This window comes from Rhinolophus sinicus, chromosome 16 (genome assembly GCF_057876585.1).
Source record: "Rhinolophus sinicus isolate RSI-liver-muscle chromosome 16, RSI-T2T, whole genome shotgun sequence".
Taxonomy (NCBI): Eukaryota; Metazoa; Chordata; class Mammalia; order Chiroptera; family Rhinolophidae; genus Rhinolophus; species Rhinolophus sinicus.
In genome coordinates this window covers 191,906,569-191,932,903 of record NC_142516.1, presented here as the reverse complement: position 1 = coordinate 191,932,903, position 26,335 = coordinate 191,906,569, and the positions used below count along the sequence as shown (strand labels likewise).

The following is a 26,335-nucleotide window of genomic DNA, read 5'->3' as shown; positions in this document are numbered from 1 at the left end:
TATATAAACCAAAAGCAACAAAAGAACAAGACGAACAAATGAGAAACAGAAACTCATAGACACAGACAATGGTTTGGTGGTTGCCAGAGGGTAAGGAGGGTGGGGGGTGGGGGGTGGGAGATGAGGGTAAGGGGGATCGAATATATGGTGATGGAAGGAGAACTGACTCTGGGTGATGAACACACAATGGGATTTATAGATGATGTAGTACAGAATTGTACACCTGAAATCTATGTAATTTTACTAACAATTGTCACCTCAATAAATTTAATAATAATAAAAAAATACGAACGAAAACCAAGCAAAAACCAAAGCCCTAGTTAGTTGTGTTAAATAAGGTCATCGATAAATACCGTTGAGTGAATGCATAACAAAGCTCTATGTGCCGATACTGAGGTGATCTCTTAGTTAGCTGGTTTTTGTTTTTTCTGTAATAAAAACGTGTAACATGAGAGCTACCCCTCTAACAAATATCTAAATGTGCAATATTGTATTGTTAACCATGGGTACTACGTTGAATCAGCAGCATATTTCCAGAACTTTCTGTCTTGCATAACTAGTTAATCGTGTTTTAAAAAATGTACCTGGCCGCTTCTATTTTGATGATCACACAAGGTGAAGATGACCTGTGCTGATTTTTTAAATCCCTATTTCAGGATCTTTTATTTTTTGTGTGTGAGTGTGATTGTAGAGTTATGGTTACAAATTCTTGTAATTATTTCTCTACGGGCAATGTTTTCCTATGGGGTCGCAAGGGAAATGCTAAACGCTAATACCCTCGATAGTGGTAAGTCCAAGAATGTCACAGCTGATCAGCACGTATCTGTTTGTGGGGCTCCCTGATACGCCGCCCTCCTCCCACTGCCAACACAGCCAACGCAGCCTGGGCCTCTAGTCTCTGGGTTGAATATATTTTACAGGGTTTGACTCAGCTCTTCTTGCCCCCAGAATAAGCCAGAAGTGTCACCGCAGCAAAAGCAGGACACGAAGCAGGACATCCACATATCTGATGGGAGGAGGGACGAGGACAAGGGTGACCCAGAGGTAATACATGCAGCTATCCGGTGTCCTCCCCGGGCAGTGACAGGTCCGGCAAGGGAGCCCTTGGGACTGTCCGGTGCAGTCCTCACGGCCTGGCCTGTGTAGGTGGGGTAATGTGTCTGGTCTGTTTTGGAGGCCAGAGAGCTGAGGGGTCATTCCTGGAAACAGTGACTACAGTGTGTTTTTAGCAAAAACCTCTGTCTCTGAGTCTGGGCTTTAAAATCCACCTAGATCAGCTCAGGTTAGACAAGGCGCCGGGAAGCAAGTGACCTGAGACCTGTGAGCGTGGAGGCCACGATGGCCTGGATTGGGGTGAACACTGGCGTGGGGACAGAGGGACGGTCCTGAGGTCACACACACTAACCCACTGCTGCTTGCTCCACTTACGCCACATTTCTGTACTTTACCCCGTTTGCCCACTGCTGTTCCTTCACGATACTGTCTTGACTTCTACTTTGAGCTTTTCAGGCTTTGTTCTGAAAAAGTAGTCCTCCAGAAATAGCGGCTGTCTCCAGCAGCTCCTCCTAGTGTTTGTGTGTCCCCACCATGGCTTTCATGGGGCTGTCATATCAGGTGGCACGTTTCTCGCTCTCCCTTGACCGTGTGACATCCAATATTGCTGAGTTTTTGTGCCCCTAGACATGGGTGCTGTGACAGCACAGCACCTCTGACTCATAAATTCTGAAGGCCATCGGACGGGTGTCTACGGCCACGAGTCTTCCACATGAGACCTGCACGTATGGGTCACTGGGTGCCACAGGACGGCGGTTAAAGGTGTTAGCAGCCTCTTGTCACTCTTTACGTTTTAACACTGAACTTTGACCTCTGCAAACCCCTGTCTCTTTCCAGTTCTCTTTTGCTCCGAGAGGACAAGAGCATGAAACTTTTGGTCCCCAATCTGCATGCAGAGGAGGTCACCTTTGACCCCGAGCCTTTGCCACCTATGTCCCCTGTCCTGCATGTTTTCAAAAGTGGGACTCAGCCTTCCAATTCTCCTGTCTGGAGCTGACACAAAACTCCAGTCAAATGGCCACACCTGCGGGACTCAGGGCTCTGGGCCGCCAGTGTCCCTCGGTTCTGGATCTGGAATTCTTCCTGTGTTGTCACTTCTGATGCCGTCCAGACTGTGTCAGAGAAGAGCTAGCCCAGCTCTCCTAGCTCCCTCAGCAGGGAGAATGGCTGGCATTAACTGCTTCCAATCATGAGAATTGAAGTCCTGAGTCACGCTGATTTTTCTCGTCCAGTCAGGAATCCATGTCACTCACCCATGTCCATAACCTGGGTAGCAGGTTACGGCGGGGGATGTCACTGTGTCCTTACTGAATACAACCTTCTGAAGTTGTAAAGAATCTGAGAAATGTGGACACCAAGGAGTTACAGCCTTCACCTTGGTTTCACGTCACGGCTTTTAAATTAATCTTCACTAAGTTCAAATGGTTATAAAAGACAAAAGACAGAAGAATGGATTTTTTAGAATTCTCATAAAATATTCTGTAGTGAACTGTGCACTGATAACAAGATTAAATCATTTATTAAGCTTCGAGAAACGCTTAATGTCAGATCATAAAGAAGAAAATAGCATTTTAATGTGGTGAAATAAAAACAAACATAAAAGAAACAAAATATTTAGGGATTCAGTGGACATGCCCTGTTGATGGTCACAGGTACTACATCTTTGGGGGACAGGAAGTGAGTCCACCACGGTCAGAGAAAATGAATATCTGTTATGACCACAGTGAAGGTTTGCTGGTGACCTCAGTGATGAACAGGGGAGATACTGGGACGTGACAAGTGCCATTCAGTGGAAGGAACGCTTCTGAGCCCCAGATCTCGGCTGCAGATGTGAGCTGTAGCGGATCGTCACTCTGGCATCAAGTATCCATAAAGCATTTATGGAGAGGACGTGTATTGTTTGCAACGAGCACGCAGCCAAATTTCACAGGTGTCGGTTCACTTGGCACCTGGACAAACAATTACCCGGGCCTGCAGATTCATAGCCGCCGCTGTGCTTCGGGAATCAAGGCCAGCACTGCGCCATTGGACCCGGAAGCCATGTCATGACCCTGAACTGGCGCCAAGGACACGTTGTGAATCGGCCACTGCAAAATAAGGAGCTCAAAGTTGATCCAGGCCCAGGTTGGCAGCAGGTAACTCTCCAGGGACTGTCAGCTGAAGGAAAAGGGAATTAGAAAGTGAGCCGACTTTGCTGTCCCGTTTCCCCAACGGGTTCTTCTCCTTCCTGCTACAGAGTTGACAGGGTGCTGGCGAGCGTCCCCCTGGGTATATTGATGGAAGAATACGTGCTGATGGTACGTATTTACCGAGCAGGTGAGCGTATAGGAACGTCCGAGGAGCTAGAGCTTCTCAGTCGTGTCCAGCGGACGCTATCTATGAGTAACTGCGATGTAAGGACTGGTCTCTCATCTCCATGGTTCCAAACAGGTCACGGCAATGACAGCATGATATCGGGATGTGTTTAAAGATGGGATGGAATCTGTGACTTAGAATGCAGAGCCATGACAGAGGGGTGCACCTGAACTCTTCACTTAGGTGAAAACAAAACAATACATCTATAAGTGAAGAGGCAGCATGGCGACAGGGAAATACCACATAGGGGTTTTGTGCAAACCCAAGGTCAAAATGACCCAAATTTCTGACCTGGCCCCACAAAGGGCTGAAAAGATCCCAGGTTCATTGTCAGAGAGAGACCCACCTTCACAAGATGTGCTGGCAGCACTCTGTGTGGGTCAGGGCACAGTTTTGATGTGTGGCATAAAGGAATGCATTCTTAATGGCCGATATGTTTTTATTAGGTTGTTGTCACTGTGAAATTTGGGTTAGTCACGCCTGAAAGGTTTTGTTGTGAGCTCTGCATGCAAAGCAGCCCTGCAGCATGGATGTAAGGATTTCTCTGATCAGCGCTGTGTCCTCCGCAGATGACGGATGGATTGTTGGAGTAGAGACTGAGGTTGCCAGTGTAAAGGGCTCTATTAAAAATTCCACAAAGTCATTTTGGGTTTGGGCTACAGAGTCATCACTTGGCAGGAAAAGGTTGTTATTTACTAAATTTATGGAGAACTATGGCAATAGTGGGTGTAAGATGAGTTCAGAAAACTTAGCTCAGGGCTCATGGGGCATGAGTGGCCCAGGCCGGACAAGGCAGTGTAGGAAATCTGAGGACAAATGGCAGAAGGGGAGAACATTCAGAAACAGCTGGAGAAGCCCCAGTAATGGGAGGTCTGGCTGGACCCTTAGGGTAGGATCGCCGTGCAGCTTACCCTTTTGCGGTGCTCTGTTTGTGTCTTTACAGGAGAACCAAAATAGTTAGAAATATGTCTGCTAGGATCCAGGGAAGCTAACATAAACCTTTAAGTGCATGAATTATTCAGCTCATGGGGTGAAGACCATATTTAAAATCATCTGCTGATTTTATATATTGTCATAAATATAATATATACAGGAGCTATTTGTATCCCACCCCTGTGGATTTATCTCTCTTTTGTTTTTCGTTTCCAAGTAAGTTGATGGATGATGCTTACACAATCAGTCACCTGGTGGCAGATTTTATTATTATTGAAATGCTGCCTATGGATTATTGAAATTGTGCCTGACTCATTTTTCGTGCTGTTGCATAATGACTTTCCTTAACTGAATTCAGTAGCAGAAAAAGCACCACCACTGTGGAATTAAAAAGGTAAATATATAAAATTTGACAATGACCTTACAGCCTGTATTCATCCAAATCATGGTACATGCTATCTTGGGGGTCTGGTCAGTAACCATTCAGACAGAGACCTCGCCTCCGACCCTGTTACTCTGTGAGGGACATGATCAACACAACTAACACTAATTACCTGTCCCCTTGAAAGGAAGTGAGTCTCTTTCCGGTTGGCTTGCTGCACACGAGGCCTCAATAATAAGCCAGAGCTTTAGACGTTGCTAACCACCACTCAGAAACAGTCATAGGCTGATAAGAAAGTTAACGTATTACCAAAATGTCAATCTTCTGTCAAAACAAATAACAGTGTTTTAGGATGGGCCAATTTTAGTCCAAGAATTGAAAGGGACAAGTATTAGTATCACTTAATGTGGATGCACTTTTAGTTTTCAGTTAGTACGTCTCATCTCTCTTAACAAGAATGTACAATATAGGAGAATTACTGACGTTGGAACCAAATTGGAAGACTTTCCAGAAGACAAGTATTTTGCAGTAAATGACAGTAGTGACTCAACAGATATGCTTCCCTTCTTCAAGGAAGTGTCCTCATGAACCCATACCTTCTATAATAAAGTTTGGTTATGATATTTAGATAACAGTGTATTTCAGAGGTTTGAAAGTATGGTCCATGGATCCCTGTTCGTATCCAAGACCTACACATGGTGAAAACTATTTTTATAATAGTAGTAGGATGTTGTTTGTCTTTCTCACTGTGTTGACAATTGCTCCAATTATCCCCAAACAAAGCTGGTGTCAGGACGTATGAGGGCGGCTGTGCCAAGCTGTCCGAGGAGCCATCTGGTTGTCACCATCACACCTTGTACTAAAATTTTAATAGATGGTTGGTTCACTTCAAAATATCTTTGCTGAATACGTGCCTTCTAAATCTTCTACATAATGAAATGTGAAGAACTTAGAAAGCACTCTTGACACATAACAAAATACGGTGCGTGTCTGGAAGAAAAGCTCTTATGTGATTGTGGGTTAGGGAGCTGAGCTGACCGCTTTTTCATCGAAAACCGTTTTTACTTATAAAAGTGCCTGCAGACAACTTCCCATTATTTAGAGAATAAATGTTCGGTCTCTGGAGATTTGTGCTGAGCCTTTCCAGGTGTCAGTGGACACACTGGGCAGCATATATCACCTCAACCACAGTGCGTTTTCACAACTGTTACTTCTCCATCTATCTGCTCAATCTCTCGGAACACTAAAATTTTTCATGGGTCATATAAGGCCTTTTCTGCTCACAGTGGAAATTTGTGGGAATGGGTAAAATCTGGTGTCATATCAGTTAATACTTTGAGGAATCAAACCATAGCTTCTTATTTGTGAATATATATTTGAAACTATGCTATAAATATACCAAGCATTGAAAAAGACATACACATTTCACGATGAGCTAATATTTTAAGATGAGCTAATAGTTTAAAAACAACACTAAAATGATAATAGTTTCCTCCACCCCTGGGTTGTGTGCACCTTCATTTAGAGACCAGCAATAGGAATCAAAGTGGGGTCTCTGGACCAGCAACGTCATGTCTTGGAACCACATCCTTCATCCTCGGAACCACCTCTTGGGCAATGTCAGTGGAAAGTGCTAGAGACAGCCAGTCTCTGGGAGGACGGGGCGTGGTGAACACTGCCCATGAGCAGCGGCCAAGACTGAAATCAATATCCAACAGCAGATAGCATCTCCATACTTCTCTTGACTTGGCTGGAGTCGGAAACATTCTTAGAAGCCACTTCACATCATTTATTCACGGTGAAGTTGAAATTACCTAAAATACACTTCAGAGCCTTTCTCCATGGCTGCTGGTTCCTATGCTTCTATGTCAGAATTCTCTGTACCGTCTGTTTGAGGATGTGAGCACAGAACTTAATGTTGTGTCCCTAGATGCATTTCTCTAGTGGTGGGCTCATTGATACGACATTTTCAGTTCTTATTGAATCGGGAATCTGTCATTGCACATATTAATTTCTCTCTTCAAGTATATGATGGTTAATTTTACGTGTCAACTTGACTGGGCAAAGGGATGCCCGGAGAGCTGATGAACCCTTATTTCTGCAGGTGTCTCTGAGGGCGTTTGGGGAACAGACCAGCACTTGAACCAGTTGACTCAGTGCTGCCATTCTCAATGTGGGTGGGTGTCACAAAATCCCTAGGAACTCTGTACCTAATGCTCAGTGATGCTGTGAACTTAAATAAAACAATAAAAGGTCTAAAATTTAAACTCTTCAGGACAGGACATGTCTGGATAATGCACAACTCAGTCTTTTCATTTATGTTGTTGCTTCAGCCAGAGGCAAGGCTGAGTTGGAAAGCATTCCCCTGCCTATGCTAGTGACAGACGTTATTTAATTCTCTTGCTTTATACACCAACAGTGTCAACATCTGGGAAGCAAGGTGTATATGGGGGTCCTGATTCCAATCTATTGGCCTTCAGCCAGAGTCCAAGTTTCCACTCCATGCCCCAGTGCGTGAGAGTCCATTACATCACGAGTCTAAGGACAGCATCTCAGAGACGCCGAAGGTAACCACGTCCTTCCACAGGTGAACACGTCCTCCTCCAGGTGAACACGTGCTCCTGCAGGTAAACACCTCTTTCTGGGTTGCTTGACCCTGCGTTCTAGTACCCCCTTGTGCTTTTCCTCCAATTATTTCTGGTACTTTTCCTAGCAACTTGACACATTTTTAAAAGATTTGATTATGTTTTTTACGTTTTGTATTAATTCCAGTATTTCTAAGTTTGCATACCACAAGGTTACCTTAATATCGTCTTCTAACATGGTGATAGAAGTAAATTAAATTGCATGTGAAGTCAGCTGGAGGCCTTAAGTAGTTCCAACACACTGCATAATGTAGCCCTTGTTGCAAACACCTAACCTGATCTGTATGTTTTGACTAATTTTAATGGCTTGTGTGCAGTCTTTTAAGGGTTGTTAGTGGCATATATTAATTAAATGTATTATGATTGTAATACAAATTTTATTAATCTGATGATTACCATAACATTTGTATCTTTCACCATAACAGTTTTATCTTCAATTTCATTTAGAATTTAAAGAAAAAAAGAGAAATTTAAAAAAATAGGAGTTGTGGTGGTGAAAGTTCCTTATCTATCCAAGTAGCTAACACTTTTTTAAAAAGCCCGATTGATTAATCAAAAAGGAGGTTATTAGTTTTGCTTGTTCTACTTTATTCTTTTTCCTTGGGCCTATCTTTTCACCTAATTGTGGATTTCAAGACGGTGTTTTTGTCATTTTGCGGTGGGTTGTGTCCAGATCTGCATAGTGCATCTGTCAAGGGTGGGGATGAACCAGCTCAGGCTCCGTCTCAGAGCGCCGGCAGCAACTCCCGGTGGCAGCAAGTGTGAAGCATTCCTTGCTGGGATCCGGCTGGCAGTCTGAAGGCAGGGCAAGGGGGAACCGAGTTTCTTGAAAAATGAAGTTTGAAAGGCAATGCAAATGCTTGTGCATGTAGCCTCGTAGCTTCATTAAAATTACACTCTAGGATTCATGGGACCCAGGTCAGTGTGATGAGAAAAAAATGGTATTGTATCTGTGAGCTGGTTTTGAAAAGTGCTTTCAAGTAAGAGAGCACTTGAAGAGCGACAAAAAGAAATTGACTACCTAGACCGTAATTTGCATTCCTAGCCTGAATTAATTCATACTCCTTTCTTATTAACTGGTTTTGTTGAATGGTTGATAGAAGAGATTCATGGCTTATGAAAAAGAACACTGAACTGTAAATTACAGAATCTGGGTCGTAGCCCCACAGTGCCATTAATAACATGGGTGATTTAGGCAAATGAGTTCAAACATATGGCCTCAATATTCTCCTCGTAATTTCAGAGGGTTGAATGTATTATCCTTAAATCTCTTCCAAACATGACCTTGGATATCAGCAATTCGCACCTCCTTTCCCTCCCTCCATTTGTCTGGTGTGTTCTTGGCTAGCTACGTTACCATTATCATTACATTTTCAAATTATCTAGTGGAAGCAGTTAGCCAACTATATATATGTATTCCTATATAGGAAGGCACGTTTTTCTTATGGAAACGGAGACTTTTAATTCAACGCCACAGTACTCCTCTTGGCAGTATACTGTACTCGTTCTTCAAGATAGTGGCAGTTCTAAGGCCTCTGTGCTCTGATAAGTCCTATTTCTGTGCCCAACGTGAGGGCCCCTGATGCTGGTGAGTGCATGTAGGGGGTGCTGTCTCAGGAACAGCTGAGGGCAGGCCTGGTCTCAGCGTCAGAGCTGCGGGCAGGAGGGTCCTGCCTACTCCTCCAAGCAGGCATGGCAAGAACTCTGGCGCTTGCTTGGGTGTTCCAGTCACAGATTTGCTTGTTAACCGTTAAATGAAAATAACCTTTCAGAAACGTTGTACATTTAGAAATTGATAACACCGGCATCGTAACTCAATGATGGCTTATTTTTGCCTTTTTCTCTTCAGCCTTTTTTTTCACAGCTTTAGAAGGTTTGTGACAGTTACAATTATAGTTGACAAACCAAGTGGCATCCTGCTATATTTTAGATGATGTTCTCTTAGAAGCATTTCTCAGTGCTGCATAACCTAAAGAAGGTGTGTTTAAGAGCTTTCCTCATCCCCAATCTGAATGAATGGGTGCAATGTCAGGATGGTGGGAGAGACTGATAAAAAGTGAGGGGTTCGGAAGGCTCCTGTGAGTGTGAAAATGCCCCCTCACTCCACCTGCACAAAGATTTGCAAATTGCACAGACACTTGTATTACTTTAGACAAACCTTGTAAACCATGCAGCACATTGTGATTTTTTTTGCCCTTTTATGGAATTTCTGTAACCAAGGAAAACATTTTTATTACAGAAACCATATATTTAAGACTTTAATTTAGAAAAATGTTTTTAGAATAATATTATTTTATTGTATTTCAGAAGTAAATTGTTTTTATGCTGCACAAAAGTGCTACTCAGTATTCCCCTATAAATATTCAGGTAAATATAAAATTCACATAATATTACACAGACAAGTATATGTACAATGGACACATTCTTTTGAGCTCCTACTGTGTGCCAGAACCTGTTTTAATGTTACATTTATATGATCCTATTTAGTTGAACAGACACGAAACCTATTCATACCAAAACTGGTATTTGGAGTAATATGTTAAAAGACATAAGTTGGTTAATTTTCCATTATTGATTTTTATTACATGATAAGCAACCATTTAACTCATTATTTATATGTCTTCATTATTTAAAAATGGGTTGTGATCGTCTTACTCACCATCCAGCTATCAGACTTAATTTTAAAGGAGAAAGCAATCCAGCTGCAATAGAATTCCTGTTCTTTACCTGTTCTGATGGCCGCACTGATTCCAGAAATAGCTCTGCACTGCGACGAGGGAGACACACATGGATTCTGGTTCTCAGATATAAACAGCTAAGGGGTTTCATGGTGCGATCTGCAGTAATTTTTTAAAATGTCACTTGGTGAAATTTGAAAATGAAGCTATAATAACTGTGACAATGTCAAGAAAAGGAGCCTGAAACGGTCGAGACAATGCAGTAAGCTGTGTGTTGTAAGGGACAACCATGGGGTAGGTCTCAGGCCCGCTGTCACTCCCGCCTGGCTTAAGATGAGTGCGAGGGGGGCAATGGAGGTATATGGCCTTGGCTCAGATTGGACACAGGTGTCCTCCTCCATGGAACTCCACTGTCTCCAGCTCTTTAAAATGCATTTGCACTCCTATCAGATGACACTTTCCATTTACTGTATATTCAGTACCACTGGGCAGTAACGTCTGTGCCATGGGGCCACCAAATCAGCAGCAAAGCCATCACTGGCTTCCTGGGAGTGCTAAAATGAACTCAGTTAAGGTAAAACAAAGGGATATTATTCTTGACACATAAATATTTGAAGCAAGCGTTGGTCCCCAAAGCACAAAGAGGAATCGTATATGTGATTTTGCACTTGAAATTGCTACCTTATACTGATCTGCTACTAAGTATATTTATAGTGATGTTGATGTCTGCAGGGGACCGCAACATAAAAGGCGAACTTCATGCCAATGTCATTGTTAATAAGAAGAAGCCTTCTAACCAGAACGTTGGAAATTTCCCCAGTAGAGAAAATCAATTAATATTTTAATGAAACCTGAGGATGGTGACATATTTGACAGCAGGTTATAGTCTACGCCCACGTTTTATGATTAGGTTGTAAGATTTGCCATTGCCAAAACCTGACCAAATACTGAAGAATTATCTCTAATAATTGAATTTGACCATTCAAACTCCATTGTTACTTATTGAGAAATTGTTTGAAGTCAGAAACACGGTGGCATGAGGAGTGACTCTTGAAATGTCCTCTGGAAGTTACAACGAATTGAACAGCTATAATTCAACAAAGGATAATCTATGCAACACACAAGCATGTCTGAGAGACGCACACATCGAATCACCTGAAGGTGGGCAAATCAGGTGAGCAGGGGAGGAGGGAAGGGAGAAGTGCAGAGACGTGGGCCCCAGGACACAGCCCAAAGCCCACTGCAGTCTCAGGAAAGGGAAAAATTCACTCACACTTCCTGTGGCCCACAGTCCTGCCTGAGGGATCTGCATATAATATGTCTGAACCCAGTGTTTGGGGCAGAGACCTGGAGCAAAGAGCGAACACAGGAAGGTGAGAACTGTGGTTTAAGGCCTCAGTTCAGAAAATAGAAAACAAAGACATGGGGCCTGGCCAACTCCCCCCACCCCCAGAGCTCGCCCCACCCCGACCCTCCCAGTATTAGAAATGGGCTCTAGAAGAAACAGTAGCAGTGTCAGGTTAAAGAACAGATTATCTACAGCTCTGAGACCGGGAGAGACAGTCCTGTAGCCACAGATGCACAGTGTGACTAATTCCAGTGCTAGGGAAGGAGCTGTAGGGGCGAAACAGCTGTGGGCAGATCCCTGGGGGGTGGGCAAACAGAGCCATTGAGACACACAGGCTCTGCATCGGGCTACAGAGGCAGCACTGGGGTTTCAGAGGCTCAGAACCCCATCACCCACCAGATCCTCCCACGGGGGCAATGCCCTGGGACCCAGGAGATCTGCTCATAGAGAGAAGCCCACCTTCTATTGTGTGAGAAGCTAAAACAGCACAAGAGAAGATATAACACTACCATGTGAGAGAAAACCAAAGGCTGCAGCAGGAGAGAAAATAAAAGATTCCAGCAACACCTACTGGAAAGCAAAGGAAAGACCTCTTCACATCAACTTGCAGAAGTCACTCTTGTAGATGCCCAGGAAGAGAAATTCATTAATTGCCATGAATAACCAAGATAACAAGGCAGCTCAGAACGAAAATGAAAAATCTCCAGAAAATGAACTTAAAGACATGGAAATATGTGACTTAAATGACAGAATTCAAGCAAAAATTGAGCGGTTACCATTAAGTTTATGTAAAAGAAAGTTTCATATATACAGCAGTCCTTCTTTAGCATGCTTCTTATCTCCAGGCCCCTTTGCAAATTCAGACCTGCTGCAGCCTTTGGTTTTCTCTCACAAGGTAGTGTTATATCTTGTCTTGTGCTGTTTTAGCTTCTCACACAATAGACCAGTTCTGAAAAAATTCAATGAGATGCAAGAAAACTCAGGCAGTATAATGAATCAGAAATAAAATCAATCAAACAAGCAAAATGAATATTTAGGAAAAAGACTTAAAAAAAAAAAGTAAGAACCAAATAGAAAGTCTGGGGATGAAGAACCCAATATTAGAGACAAAGAATGAATAGTGAGCTTAGGAAATAGAGCTGACCAGATGAGTAAAGAATTAGTGATATTAAATACAGAAATCTGGAAATGACATAGATGGAAGAAGACAGAAACTTGAGAGTTAGAAGAAATGAAACCACTCTACAGGAACTATCTGACTCCATGAGAAAAGGCAATATAAGAATAATGGGCATACCAGAAGGAGAAGAGAGGAAGAAGGGAACAGAGAGTATATTCAAACAAATTGTCAATGAGAACTTCCCAAACGTGTGGAAAGAACTGGATCCTTGAATCCAAGAAGCCAACAGAACACCTAATTACCTCAATCTTAACAGGCCTTCTCCAAGGCACATTATATTGAAGCTGTCAAAAATTAATGATAAAGAAAAAATTCTCAAGGCAGCCAGGGAAAAGAAGACAGTAACCTATAAAGGAAAGTCCATTAGATTATCATCCAATTTTTCAGCAAAACTTTGCAAGTCAGGAGGGAGTGGAATCAAGTATTCAAATTATTTAAAGAGAAATTACCAGCCAAAAATAATATATTCAGCAAAGTTATCCTTTAGATATGAAGGAGGAATAAAGACCTTTCCAGATATATAGAAGCTGAGGAAAATTTCCACCACATGGGCTGCATTACAGGAAATACTGAATGAGGCTATTTAACCTGAAACAAAATGTCAAAAGAATACAAAACCATGAGCAAGATTACAACAGACAGAAGCAGTAAATGGCAACCCCTACACAGAAAAGGCCACTATATATTCAAACATAACATAAAGGGTAAAGAAGATAAAAACATAAGAAAAAGAAAAAGAGAAGAAAAAGACAACTTGTTACTACAACTCAGAAATCAACTCACAGGATAAATAGGTTTAATTTGTGACAATAAAAACATAAAAGGGGGGAAAGGAAAGGTCTGAATTTGCAAAGGGGACTGAAGATAAGAAACATACTAAAGAAGGACTACTGTATATATGAAACTTTCTTTTACATAAACTTAATGGTAACCACTCAAAAAAAAAAAAAATCCAAAACTGAAACACATAACATAATAAAAAGAACAAACGGGGAAAAATTGTAGAATACCACCAACCTAAAATAAGAGAAACAAAAAGCCAAAGAAACAATGGAGACACCAAGCTAATAGAAGACAAAAGATAAAATGGCTACAGGAAATCCTCATCTATCAATAATCACCCTAAATGTAAATGGATTGAACTCACCAATAAAAAGGCACAGAGCAGCAGATTGGATCAGAAAACAAAACCCAACCATATGCTGCCTCTACGAGACACATCTCAGCTACAAGGACAAATATAGACTCAAAGTGAAAGGGTAGAAAATGATACTCTAAGCAAATGGAATTCGGAGAAAAGTGGGTGTATCCATACTTGTATCTGACAAAACAGACTTCAGGATAAAAAAGAGACAAAGATGGACATTTCACAGTGATAAAGGGCACAATACAACAAGAAGACATAACACATCAATATATATGAGTTCGGACAATTAAGTTCGTGAACTCATCCTAGAAAAAGTGCTACATCCCTCATTGCTGAATATCACTATGGTCACCTTTGAAGTACTCCCCTTGGGAAGCTATGCACCAACGCTAGTGCCTAGTCCACCCTTCAAAGCAATTTTGGAACTCTTTTTCTGAAATGGCCATCAGAGCTGTCGTCATATTACCTTTGATGTCCTGAATGTCATCAAAATGTCTTCCTTTCAATATTTCCTTTATCTTCAGGTAAAGAAAGAAGTCATTGGTGGCCAGAGAAGGTGAGTAGGGAGGGTGTTCCAATAGTTATTTGTTTACTGGCTAAAAACTCCCTCACAGACAGTGCTGTGTGAGCTGGTGCATTGTCGTGATGCAAGAGCCGTGAATTGTTGGCAAAAAGTTCAGGTCATCTAACTTTTTCACTCAACCTTTTCAGCACTTGCAAATAGTAAACTTGGTTAACTGTTTGTCCAGTTGGTACAAATTCATAATGAATAATCTCTCTGATATAAAAAAAAAGTTAGCAACATTGTTGCAACAAGCTCACGCACTTAATTGTCTGACCTTCATATGCCTCCAATCAGGGAGCACCAAAATATACAAAGCCACTACAAACAGAATTAAAGGGAGAAACTCACAAAAACACAATTATAGTAGGGGACCTAAATACACCATTAATAGCTCCGGATAGATCATCAGGAAATATCAGCCTCAAATAACACACTAGACCAAATGGACATAATTTACAAATGACATCTATAGAGCACTTCATCCTAGAACACCAGACTATACATTTTGTACTGCACATGGAATGTTCTCAAAGATAGACCATATATTGGGACACAAAACTAGCCTCAGAAAATGTAAGAAGATTGAAATCATACCAAGTATATTATCTGAATGCAAGGCTTTGAAATTGGAGATCAACTGCCAAAAGAAGGAAAAACCACAAATATGTGGAGATTACGCAACATGCTATTAAATAATGACTGGATCAATGAAGAAATAAAAGGAGAGATCAAAAGATACATAGAAATAAATGAGAATGAAAACAAATTATATCAAAATTATTGGGATGCAGCAAAAGCAGTATTAAGAGGGAAATTTATATCATTACAGGCCTATCTCAAGAAACAAGAAAAATCCCAAATAAACAACCTAACATTATATCTTAAAGAATTAGAAAAAGAAGAACAAATGCAACCCAAAGTCACCAGAAAAGAGGAAATAATAAAAATTAGAGCAGAACTAAATGAAATAGAGAACAAAATGATACAAAAAATTAATGCAATCAAGAGCTGGTTCTTTGAAAAGATTAATAAAATTGACAAACCCTTGGCTAGACTCACTAAGGTAAAAAGATAAACGACACAAACAAAATCAGAAATGAAAGAGGAGAGGTTGCCACGGATATCACAGAAATGCAAAGGCTTGTACGAGAATACTATGAAGGACTATATGTCACCAAATTCAATAACCTAGAAGAAATGGACAAGTTTTTAGCAACATGTAACCTTCCTAGACTGAATCAGAAAGAACTGGAACATCTAAATAGACCTCTCAACAGTAAGGAAATTAAAACAATCATCCAAAACCTTCCCAAAAGCAAAAGTCCAGGACCAGATGGCTTCACTAGTGAATTCTACCAAACATTCAAAGAGTATTTAATACCTGTCCTCCTGAAATTCTTCCAAAAAATTGAAGAAGAGGCAGTACTTCCTAATTCATTTTATGAGGCCAAGATTATCCTGATACCAAAACCTGGTAAGGATAACACACAAAAAGAAAACTACAGACCAATATCTCTGAAAAATAATGATTTTAAAAATCCTAAACAAAATTCTAGCAAATCGAATACAACAATGCATTAAAAAGATTATATATCATGACCAAGTGGGGTTCATCCCAGGGGCACAAGGATGGTTCAACATATGCAAATCCATGAATGTGATACAAAACATAAACAAAATAAAGGACAAAAATCATATGATTATATCAATAGATGCAGAAAAAAGCATTTGACAAGATACAACATCCATTTATGATTAAAACACTTAATAAAATAGGTACAGAAGGAAAGTAACTTAACATAATAAAGGCCATATATGATAAACCCTCAGCTAATATCATAATTAACAGTGAAAAACTGAAGCCCTTTGCTCTATGTTCAGGAACATGACAGGGCTGTCCCGTATCACCTCTGTTTTTCAACATAGTGTTGGAAGTCCTCGCCAGAGCAATCAGGTAAGAGAAAGAAATAAAAGACATCTGAACTGGAATGAAGAAGTTAAATTGATATTTTTTGCAGATATGATTCTTTATTTAGAAAACCCTAAAGACTCCACCAAAAAGCTATTAGAAACAATAAACGAATACAGTGAAGTTGCTGGCTACAACATCAACATACAAAAGTCCATTGCTTTCCTATATACTAACAATGAAATCTCAGAAAAAGAAAAAAAAATTTCTTTTGCAATTGCAACAAAAAGAATAAAATACCTAGGAATAAAGTTAACAAAGGACGTGAAGGACCTGTACATTGAAAACTATAACACAGTGTTAAAAGAAATGGAAGAAAACACAAAGAAAAGGAAAGATATTCCATGTTCATGGATTGAAAGAATCAACATAGTTAAAAGTTATTTCACCCAAAGCAATACACAGATTTAATGCAATCTCCATCAAAATCCCAATGGCATTTCAAGATAGAACAAAAAAATCATCAGATTTGTGTGGAATCACAAAGACCCTGAATAGCCAAAGAAATCCTAAGGAAAAAACAAAACAAAACAAAACAAAAACCAAGGCTGGAGGTATCACAGTATCACACTCCCTGACTTCAATTTGTACTACAAAGTGACAATAATCAAAACATAGTATTGGCAGAAAAACAGACACACAATGGAACACACAATGGAACACAACTGAGAACCCAGAAATAAACCCACACATATATGGGCAGATAATTTTTGACGAAGGAGCCAAAAACATACAATGGAGCAAAGACAGCCTCTTCAATAAACTGTGCTGGGAAAATTGGAAAGCAACGTGCAAAAGAATGAAACTAGACTGTTATCTGTCACTTTGTACCAAAACTAACTCAAAATGGATCAAATACATAAACATAAGACCTGAAATAATAAACTGCATAAAAGAAAGCACAGGTACAAAACTTATGGATCTTGGGTTCAGAGAGGATTTTATGAATTTGATCTCAAAGGCAAGGAAAGTAAAAGCAAAAATGACTGAATGGGAATATATCAAACTAAAAACTTCTGCACAGCAAAAGAAACCATCAACAAAATAAAGAGGCAACCAACCGAATGGGAGAAGATATTCGTTAGCAATGCCTCCAATAAAGAGCTAATATTCAAAATATATAAGGAGCTCATACAATTCAACAACAAAGAAACAAAGAATCTAATTAAAAAATGGGCAGAGGATGTGAAAACTTCTCCCAAGAAGACATACAAAGGGTCTACAGATATATGAAAAGATGTTCAACTTCACTAGCTATTAGGGAAATGCAAATAAAAACCACAATGAGATATCACCTCACCCCAGTCAGAATGGCTACCATCAACAAGATAAATAATAACAAGTTTTGAAGAGACTGTGGAGAAAAAGGAACGCTCATACCCTTTTGGTGGGAAAGCAGACTGGTGCAGCTGCTATGGAAAGCAGTGTGGAGGTGCCTCAGAAAATTAAGACTAGAGTTACCATATGACCCAGCAATCCCTCTCCCAGCAATCTCCCGCCAAAAATCTGAAAACCTTTATCTGTAAAGTTTTGTGCCCTGATGTGCTGTGATGTTCACTGCAGCTTTATTTACAATGGCCAAGACATGGAAACAACCAGAGTCCTTCAATAGATGATTGGATAAAGAAGATGTGGTACATATACAAATGGAATACTATTCTGCCAAAAGATGAAATACTGCCATTTGCGACAACATGGGTGGATCTTGAGATTATTATGCTAAGTGAAATCAGTCAGAAAGAAAAAGTGGACAACCGTATGACTTCACTCATATGTGGGATATAAAACTGAAAACAACAAAAGAACAAGACAAACAAATAAAGAAAAACTCATAGACACAGACAAGAGTTTTGTGATTAACAGAGGGTAAGGGGGAGGGAGGAGGTAGAAGAGGGTAAATGGGGTCTAATATATGGTGTGTATTATAGAACTGTATCCCTGAAACCTGTATAATTTTATTAACCAATGTCACCCCAAATAAATGCAATGAAAAAAAGAAAAAATTGTTATTTTCATGAAACCAGCTTTGAAATATAGTTTGTGCCTAATAGGAAGGGTAGGGTAATTTTAAATTATTATGTGTAGGACAGTATTTACATTATTATGGTTAATAAACAGGCATTGAAAATAGATTTTGGTTTAAGTTATAGGCATATAAAATTTGGAAATCGGGAAAAAAAGATTATTTTTCTAGCCTGTTTTCTTAGGAGTGGTTTAATTAGACCTGTAGACAACATTTTCACTGTAAACTGTTAATACAGCATCAAAAATTTGAATGATTTAATATAACATCAAATAGCTTGTGTTTTGAGCCCATGGATTACAATTTTAGTTTATTTTTGTTTCATAAACCTGTATGGAGTTTCTGCTCTGTTTTTAGCTCATGTTGGCGTGAGAGCTCAAAGATGAATAAGCAGTTGCTCTTGACCTCAAATAGCTCACAGCAGGTGTGGGGGAGGGGCCCAGGACGTGGGGCTGCAGAAAGCCTGGGCTGAGGGCTGGGGTGCCCGTGGCGGGACCCCCCAAACTTACCAAATGGAGTTGACAGCAACACCTGGATGTATGTGACAGCAACGTGGAAAAACAAACAATCATCTTGACACTCATTCATATGTATTCAAACTTTAAAATGTTCACTTTATGCATTAGCTGCTGAATGAATGAACCCTGTGACTGGCTGGCTGGGGCCGAGTCTGTTCTGCCACAGAGAGGCGCTGTCTACACCCTGGGAACGGGTAAGTCTAGGGCACCGGGGCACACTCACCGAACGTGATGGTCACATCAGCCTTTGGGATGATTAGCAGAGCGAGAATTACCTGTTCCAGAGATGGCACACGGCGTCTCAGGAGACTGGAGATTGGCCAGAAAGGCCGCACCGCACTTCCATAAACGTCTCTGACCTCGCTCCCTCCCCCTAACCTTCCTGTTTTAGTTCTGAGTCTATTAAGGAAAGCATCATTAAGGGATTACAATCAAATCCTCTCTCCAAGCTCTGCACTGTGTGGGTGGATGAAAGCCATCGCATGGAGAGGTGGCTGAAACAGGAAATCTCACTTTGATTCAACATCGGGCGTTTTTATTTCCCTCCTGCTTGTCTTCAGTGTTTTGATCTCTAGTGCAACCTAATTGTTGTCTATGTTAATTTCCTCCCAGGAGGCTTTGAGTTCTGGCTGAGCCTGGAGAGTCCTTGGAAAGCAAACCACAGCTGAGGTAGAAACAAATGCCTGCCCCCGGGGCTGGTGACAACCCCGGTGTGCCTGGAAGTGCACCAACCCCGGTGTGCCTGGAAGTGCACCCGTCCATCAGAGAAAACCACAGCCACCTGCTCCTCTGTCCCCATCACAGCCCTCAGCCCCTTGCACTCTGGTGGAAAGTTCTGGAACGCGCAGCCCGGCCAACATCTTCCCCACAGGTGCCCACCAGGCTTCTTCACCTTGGCTGCCCAGCGCCCCCTCCGCCCCAGCGGCTTGCTGTGCGGTGGGTGCACCAGCTCTGCTGGAGCTCAGGGTGGCCAGGGGCCCTCAGGCAAAGGGCAGGTGTGGGGGGCGGATGGGCCAAGCTCAGTCCTGGGGGGTTGCTGTGCGTCCCTGGAGGCTGATGGAGGTTGCAGCCTCTCTCTGCCTGCCTTGGCATGTCACCCCCAGCCCCTGGCTTCTGTGAGCCACGATCACATCCTAACACAGCTGTCTTCACTTTGAAAGAGAGAGGAGAGGGGGAGAGAGGAGAGGGAGAGGGAGGGGGAGGGAGAAGAAGGGGAAGGGGGAGAGAGGGAGGGAGGGAAAGACTGTTAAATATGGAGTTACATTTAATTAAAATGAGAGCATCTAATTACTATTACTTTCTTTCATCCAAAAAAGAAACGTGTGTACACACACACACACACACATCATATATATTTTCAGAGTCCCCTTAGTCTCACAGGAGGGCATGAAGCTAGCCTGGCCATTTGGTGGAGGGAGCACAGTGGCTAATTTATGGCTAATTTTGTGTCAACTTGACTGGCCATGGGGAGCCCAGATTAACCATGATTTCTGGGGGTGTCTGAGGGTGTTTCTGCATGAGTTTAGCATTTGAATCAGTGCGCTCAGGAAAGCAGAGGACGTCCCCCCAGTGTCAGTGGCCATCATTCAATCCCTAGAGGACACAAATAGAACAAGAGGTGGAGGAAGGAGGAATTGGCCCCTTTTCTCCTGCCTCACTGCCTGAGCTGGGACATCTCATCTAGTGCCCTTGGCCTGGCGTTTACACCATCAGCTCCTGCTTCTCAGGCCCGTGGACTTGGACTGAAGTACACCAGTCGCCCTCCTAGGTCTCCAGCTGGCAGATGGCAGAGCTCGGGACTTCTCAGTCTCCGTTGTCAGGTGAGCCTATTTCTCATAGCATAATAAGTCTCCTTCTAGCTATGTACCTATGTATCTATCATCTATCAGTCATCTGTCTTCTTTATTAGTATGTTTAATTATTATAAACACGTTTCATACATATATACATACATATATATATATATATATATATATATATAGTCTCTGTTGAATACACACACACACACACACACACACACACACACACTTGCATACACTTGACCCTTGAACAATGTGGTTTGAACTTTGTGGGACTACTTCATATGCAGATTTTTTTCAATAAATATTATAAATGTATTCTCTCCTCCTTATGATTTTAACATTTTTTCCCCATTAGTTTACCTTATTGTAAGAATATAGTATATAACATATAGAACATAGAAAATATGTTTTATCAGTAAGGCTTCCAGTAAACAGTAGTTACAAGTAGTTAAGATTTTGGGGAGTCATACTTATACATTGATTTCAATTGTGTGAGGGCAGCACTACAACCCCTTTATTGTTCAAGTGTCAACTGTGTATGTATTAATTTATATGTATATATGTGTATATATATATACACACACAGTACACACACACACATCCTTGTTTTAATTTCACTCTAACAGTGTACATTCTACATATATAGTCACTTTGCCAGTTTGTCTAGTGCTCAAATTTACATGCATCTCCTTACTTTTGAATAATTCAACCATTATTTATCTTCAAGAATTTAAAAATTCAAAAATGTAATCAATTGACTATTTATTGTTATTTTATTTCCATGGCAATATTTTGCTAAGAGCAATTTAGCTATGCAAATATATGCACACTTGAAGTCTAGAAATTCCATTTAATTTGAATAAGTGAGGTAGTACATGAAAATCACATATTGTTGAATTAAAAGGATTATGAATAAAAAATAAAGCAGTGATTATCTCACTAGAGGAACTTTTATTATTCAATTACTCGATTATGAATTAAAATGAGGATAGTGAAAGAACTGAGCTGATCCAGTCAAATACTCTAGGAGCAAAATCCTTATTATTAATTTGCTAAGAATACCAAAGAAAATTATAGGAAACTACATGCCAAAAATTAACAAAAAATGGCTAAAACAATTACACAATTGTTAAGTCTTTTTAATTTTTATTATAGTTCTATACTGTATTTTTGGAACTTTGACTGACTCACAAAAGACCCTCATTTGCTATTTTTGAAAATAGTATTCAGTACTCATGAAACAATCATTTACTTTAGAGCCTGCAGAATGTAATTCTCCCAACATTTGCAAAATTTAAGTGAAAAAATTTGCAAGAGCTATTCCAGTCTATGAATTTCAACAAGAAAAAACTTGCTGGAGACAGAAGGTAATGATCCCTGGGCCCCAGTGAGGGGGCCGTGCCATGAACGACACTCACGTTATACACAGACCTGCGTCAAGGCCAACAGCTTTCCTGTCCAGCGTCTCCATGAAGCTCAATCCCAGGTCAGGGCGACCACTGCTCATCCAGACCCAGCTCAGTCTCACTTCCCGACATAATGATATGGGCCAAATTATAAACGAGACTCTCAGGAACTCCAGTGTGTGCCAGAGTTCTGTGGGCTCTGAAAACATAGCCCAGACCTGAGCTAGGCTGGGTGAAATCAATGTTTTCTGTTTTCTTTATGTTTATCTCACAGGTTGGAAGTCACACTTGTTTCCTATTATGTTTTCCAGCCTGAGCGTTGCTATCTGGTGCATTTTATTTTGTAGGTAAAAGAGTTTGGATTTAATGGTGTGAAGGTACTGTTTCTTTACTTGTGGCTGTTTTACAAAGATTCTCCATGGCCAACACTGAAGGATAATATGACCGTAATTCCGACGTGTGATGTATTACGAGGCGCATCATTAGGTTCTGCCGGCTTCTATGAAGAGGGAAACTGGAGACACATCAGTGACAAGGCACATCACAAGCACAGAATTTGGGATCTGTAATCCATGCTGCCTGTAATGCCCACGGTCACCTCTGTAGGACTCACAGTTGGGCAGGTGACACAGGACCTTTCGTGTTGCAGTAGTCACCACGGATTTGACCTGTCCTGTCCCTTTGCCTGGCATCGGCTCTGTCAGTCTCTGACATCACGGAGCAGGCTGAGATGACACTGGGCAACAGAGGGCCGAGCCAGGCCCGGGGGTGCCAGACCAGACTGGTCACATCATCGTGGGAACGCACAACTCAGCCATGGCCTCCAGGACTTCTGTCCCCACGCAGAGCACTTTAGCGTTCAGACTTCTGAGACCAGCTGCAGACCCCGTACCCTGCCCCCAGACATGTCACTGCAAACTCCTTTTAAGTAACTGAGCCTGGAAAACAGGGGCTCCCACTTGCTTCTGATTTTCACAGCCACCCTACGTGAACTTAAGGTGAGCTGTTTCCAGAATGCGCTGCTCTGCAGGGTGGAGGCAGCTCCCTTACGTCAGGCCCGTTGGGTGGGAGGCAGGACGGCTGAGCTGGGAATGTTGGCCAGGAGGGGACATCTGCGGTGGCCTCTCTGTGTGTGGCACCACGTACCGTGTGTCCCACCCACTGTCTTCCTGTCACTCTCATCATGCAGAGTGGAGTCTAGCCGCCACTAGAGGGATGAAACGAGCCCTGGGCCTGGCACAGCCCTTCCCCTCCAGCTGGAGGAGGCAGACTGACCTGTGAGGTCCGTGCTCAGGCATATTAAGGAGAAAACAGGCGCAAACTGCCCCCCAGCTGACAACCTCACTTACAAGTGCAAGGGAAGTAGACATTGTCTCCTTTGCACTGGGTCAGAGACCTATAGAAAATGGATACATAAAACAGACACAGTTTTCTTTGGAAAACAAAGTTACAAAGGGGCAGAGGGAAGACACCTTTGAGGGGGATATTCAGCGGAGGAGAAGGAGGGTTATGGATATTTTTAGCTAAAAGCTACAGAGCCAAACCCAATAATTTCTAAATTACTTTGGAAGCATTTTTTTGGTAGGTATAGTAATAAAGGAAATGGGGGATTTCTGCAATGATCCTGTAATAGAGAGAAGAAATCTCTTGAATAACCCCAAATTACTTTTTTTTTTGTATACAATTACAAAAACTGAAGAGGCACACGGTAAATTTTCAGTCAATTATTTCACAAATAATTATGGAGTCTTCACCTGGGGTCAGGAATTGTCTCAGAAACAAGAGTTTCAAAGAGAAAACTGTAATAAGAAAGTTTAACTACTCAGCATATAGAACTGTGTGTGGAAACTGCTACGAGGCATGCATGGGACGGCCTTAATTTCCTATTAAACAGTTAATTCTTTAAATTAAAAATGTCAGACATTTTATCAATATGTTAACTATTATACCTCAAGCATGTGTATCATGTTATATAAAATATTTTATATTTTAACATAAAAGGTTTCTGAGAGCACAAGCTAATTCCGTGTAACTCGGAACTTCCTTGCACCACTACTCACAAAGCAAGTACATTTGAAGGTTATTTCCTGAACGTTGTACTGACTTTTGAGCACTCTTTTCTATCTGTATCAAGCTGAACACAACATTTCCACATAATGAGAGGCCCAGAGACTAACCTCGCTTTCCGAACAAGGGTTTCCCATCACACAGAGGTTGAAGGGCATTTCCAAGGACGCTGGTTTGTATTATATAAGAACAAACTCAAACCCATAGATGTTGTCAGGGAAATACAATTAAAAATGAAATTTCCTCCTAACCCAGAAAACTTCTAAATGAAAAACGGAAAGAACATGGTTTTATTATCGGACAGGCCCTAACCCAAAACGATACACATCGCAGGCCAACTGCGGAAGGAAGTGACTGCACACCCAGAAGGAAGCTTCACGTCACTGAGCCAGGCACATGTCACGTTACTCTGGCATCTTCTTAAGACAAACAGCAAGCAGCCCCGGGCGAAGGACTCTACACACCCCACCCCTTGTCACTCATGGTTAACCCTAAGTCCCCTGGTAATGGGGGGCTACAATCCGGGAACTAATTCCTTAATCCAAAGGAAAAATAAACGCACGTCTTTATGACCCTGACACTTTTCCCACTTAGAGCAGAGGCCACAGGCAGACCTGGGCCCCTGGCCTCCCACAGGGTAGGGGAGGGGGCACCATCTTCCTTGATGACCACATTTCAAAGGGATGGTCCCCAGGCCCTGGAGAAAGGCAGTCCTGGGTCTAAAGCTGGCAATGGACTTATTTAGATTTAAGAAGATTGACACGCTTTTCAAAAGACATTAAGTATTGACAAGTTCTCTAAAGTGAGTGCTCCGAGAGGAGGGAGGGGGAAGAAGTAAGCCTCATGTTTAATGTGTATTTCCTCCAAGATGTGTGTCTCCCTGCTCTGTTTGTGAGGTGGCCTGAGGGGGTGTCTTGAGTGGCCTGATGGCCCTCAGGGCCCCCCAAGAGGAAACGTGCCCCCCCCACCTCCAGCTCCTCCCTGCTGTACCTCAGGCACTTTCTTGCTTTGGAAACACAGCTGCTTCTTAGTTGTTTCTGTCCCCTAAAAGCACTTGATCGGACAGAAAGCCTTTGTTTGCTTTATCACCTCAGTGTCCGGTGCCCAGCAGGGGTCCCAGGAAGTGATAGCCACTGAAAGTGCTTATTTAGTGAACACGTGAAATGACAGTGCCATACAACTGTAAGTGTGTGTGTGTGTGTGTGTGTGTGTGTGTTAGACACTGACCTTTGGAGAAGCGAGTGCTTTCATCGTCTCTGAGAACTGGCTGGATATCACGAGACGTGTGTGTCATAACTGCCTGCTTATAATAGATACTCCCATGACAACAGTGTTTATAATGCAGACGTGGCCCACACTGTTTTGGAGGAAACTGATGGCTCCCATCACTGAGCAGAGTCTGTGTTTATTGGGGGTGAGGGTGTCTGGACCACCCAGCGCTTATGGGCAGGAAGGAGGCCCATGCGTGGGACGGCATACTGTTTCTGACCAGGGTCAAGGAAGCAGGGAAAGGACACACCCGCTTTCCAACAATGATCCCAATGTGGCAATGACTTTGGCTTCCCAAACCCTTAGAACACAGATTTTCATATTTAGGATTCAGCCCTATTTGGGGCTTCCTGGCCTTTCGGTGTTACCATAAGGACGTGGCAGTCCCGAGGAACACCAGGATGCTTTTATACGGAGGGAGGAAAAAGCAGGTGTCAAGGCAATGCAGTCAGACTTCATCCTGCCTTTGTGCTTTGCAGAAAACACAAACGCAGTGAAAATTTGTTGTCATTTGCTTTTCTAGAAGAAATAATTTAAAAGCCAGTATTTACTGCACTGTAGAAATCTTTCATTCCACAATCTTATAAAGCGAAGTATAATGCCAAATTAGAACTAAACTTAGGAATATAATGTGCATTTCTTTTTTTGTGGGAAGGACAGAGGGTGAGAGTGAGCTGTGTCACCACACCAACTTTAACCCCTTAATTTAATCTCAAATAAGATACTGATTGGGGAGGAAAATAAACGTTTTTAGTAAATGCAACTTTGTCCAAGGGAGATGAGAATAGATTCTTTGTAGCCACTAGGATACTGCCCCATACTTTTGTGAAAACCCCAAGTTTATGTCAAAATTTTCCACAACATAAAAATAACTAATATCTTAACCTCAAAAATTTCCAGAAAATAAGTTCAGTTCAAATGGTTGGCTGTGAATATCCCCTGGCATTGCTTGGAGAGCAGTAAAATAGGAAACTCTCATTTCTCAGTCTTCTTAA

The 26,335-nt window shown here is 41.7% G+C and overlaps 1 long non-coding RNA gene across 3 annotated transcripts; it reads left to right on the top strand.

Annotated features, from left to right (window-relative positions):
- The first annotated feature begins 1,543 nt into the window (after positions 1–1,543).
- LOC148755140 (uncharacterized) lies at positions 1,544–24,489 on the top strand. 3 transcript variants are annotated; one of them, XR_016019276.1, is made up of 5 exons: positions 1,544–7,350; positions 18,905–18,990; positions 19,409–19,667; positions 20,481–20,616; positions 22,352–24,489. It is a non-coding gene; the product is annotated as an uncharacterized LOC148755140 (long non-coding RNA). The 3 variants fall into 3 exon arrangements; XR_016019278.1 differs by lacking the exon at positions 1,544–7,350 and adding an exon at positions 8,171–11,220; XR_016019277.1 differs by lacking the exon at positions 1,544–7,350 and adding an exon at positions 8,171–11,220 and having other exon boundaries at positions 18,905–19,667.
- The last annotated feature ends 1,846 nt before the right edge of the window (positions 24,490–26,335 follow it).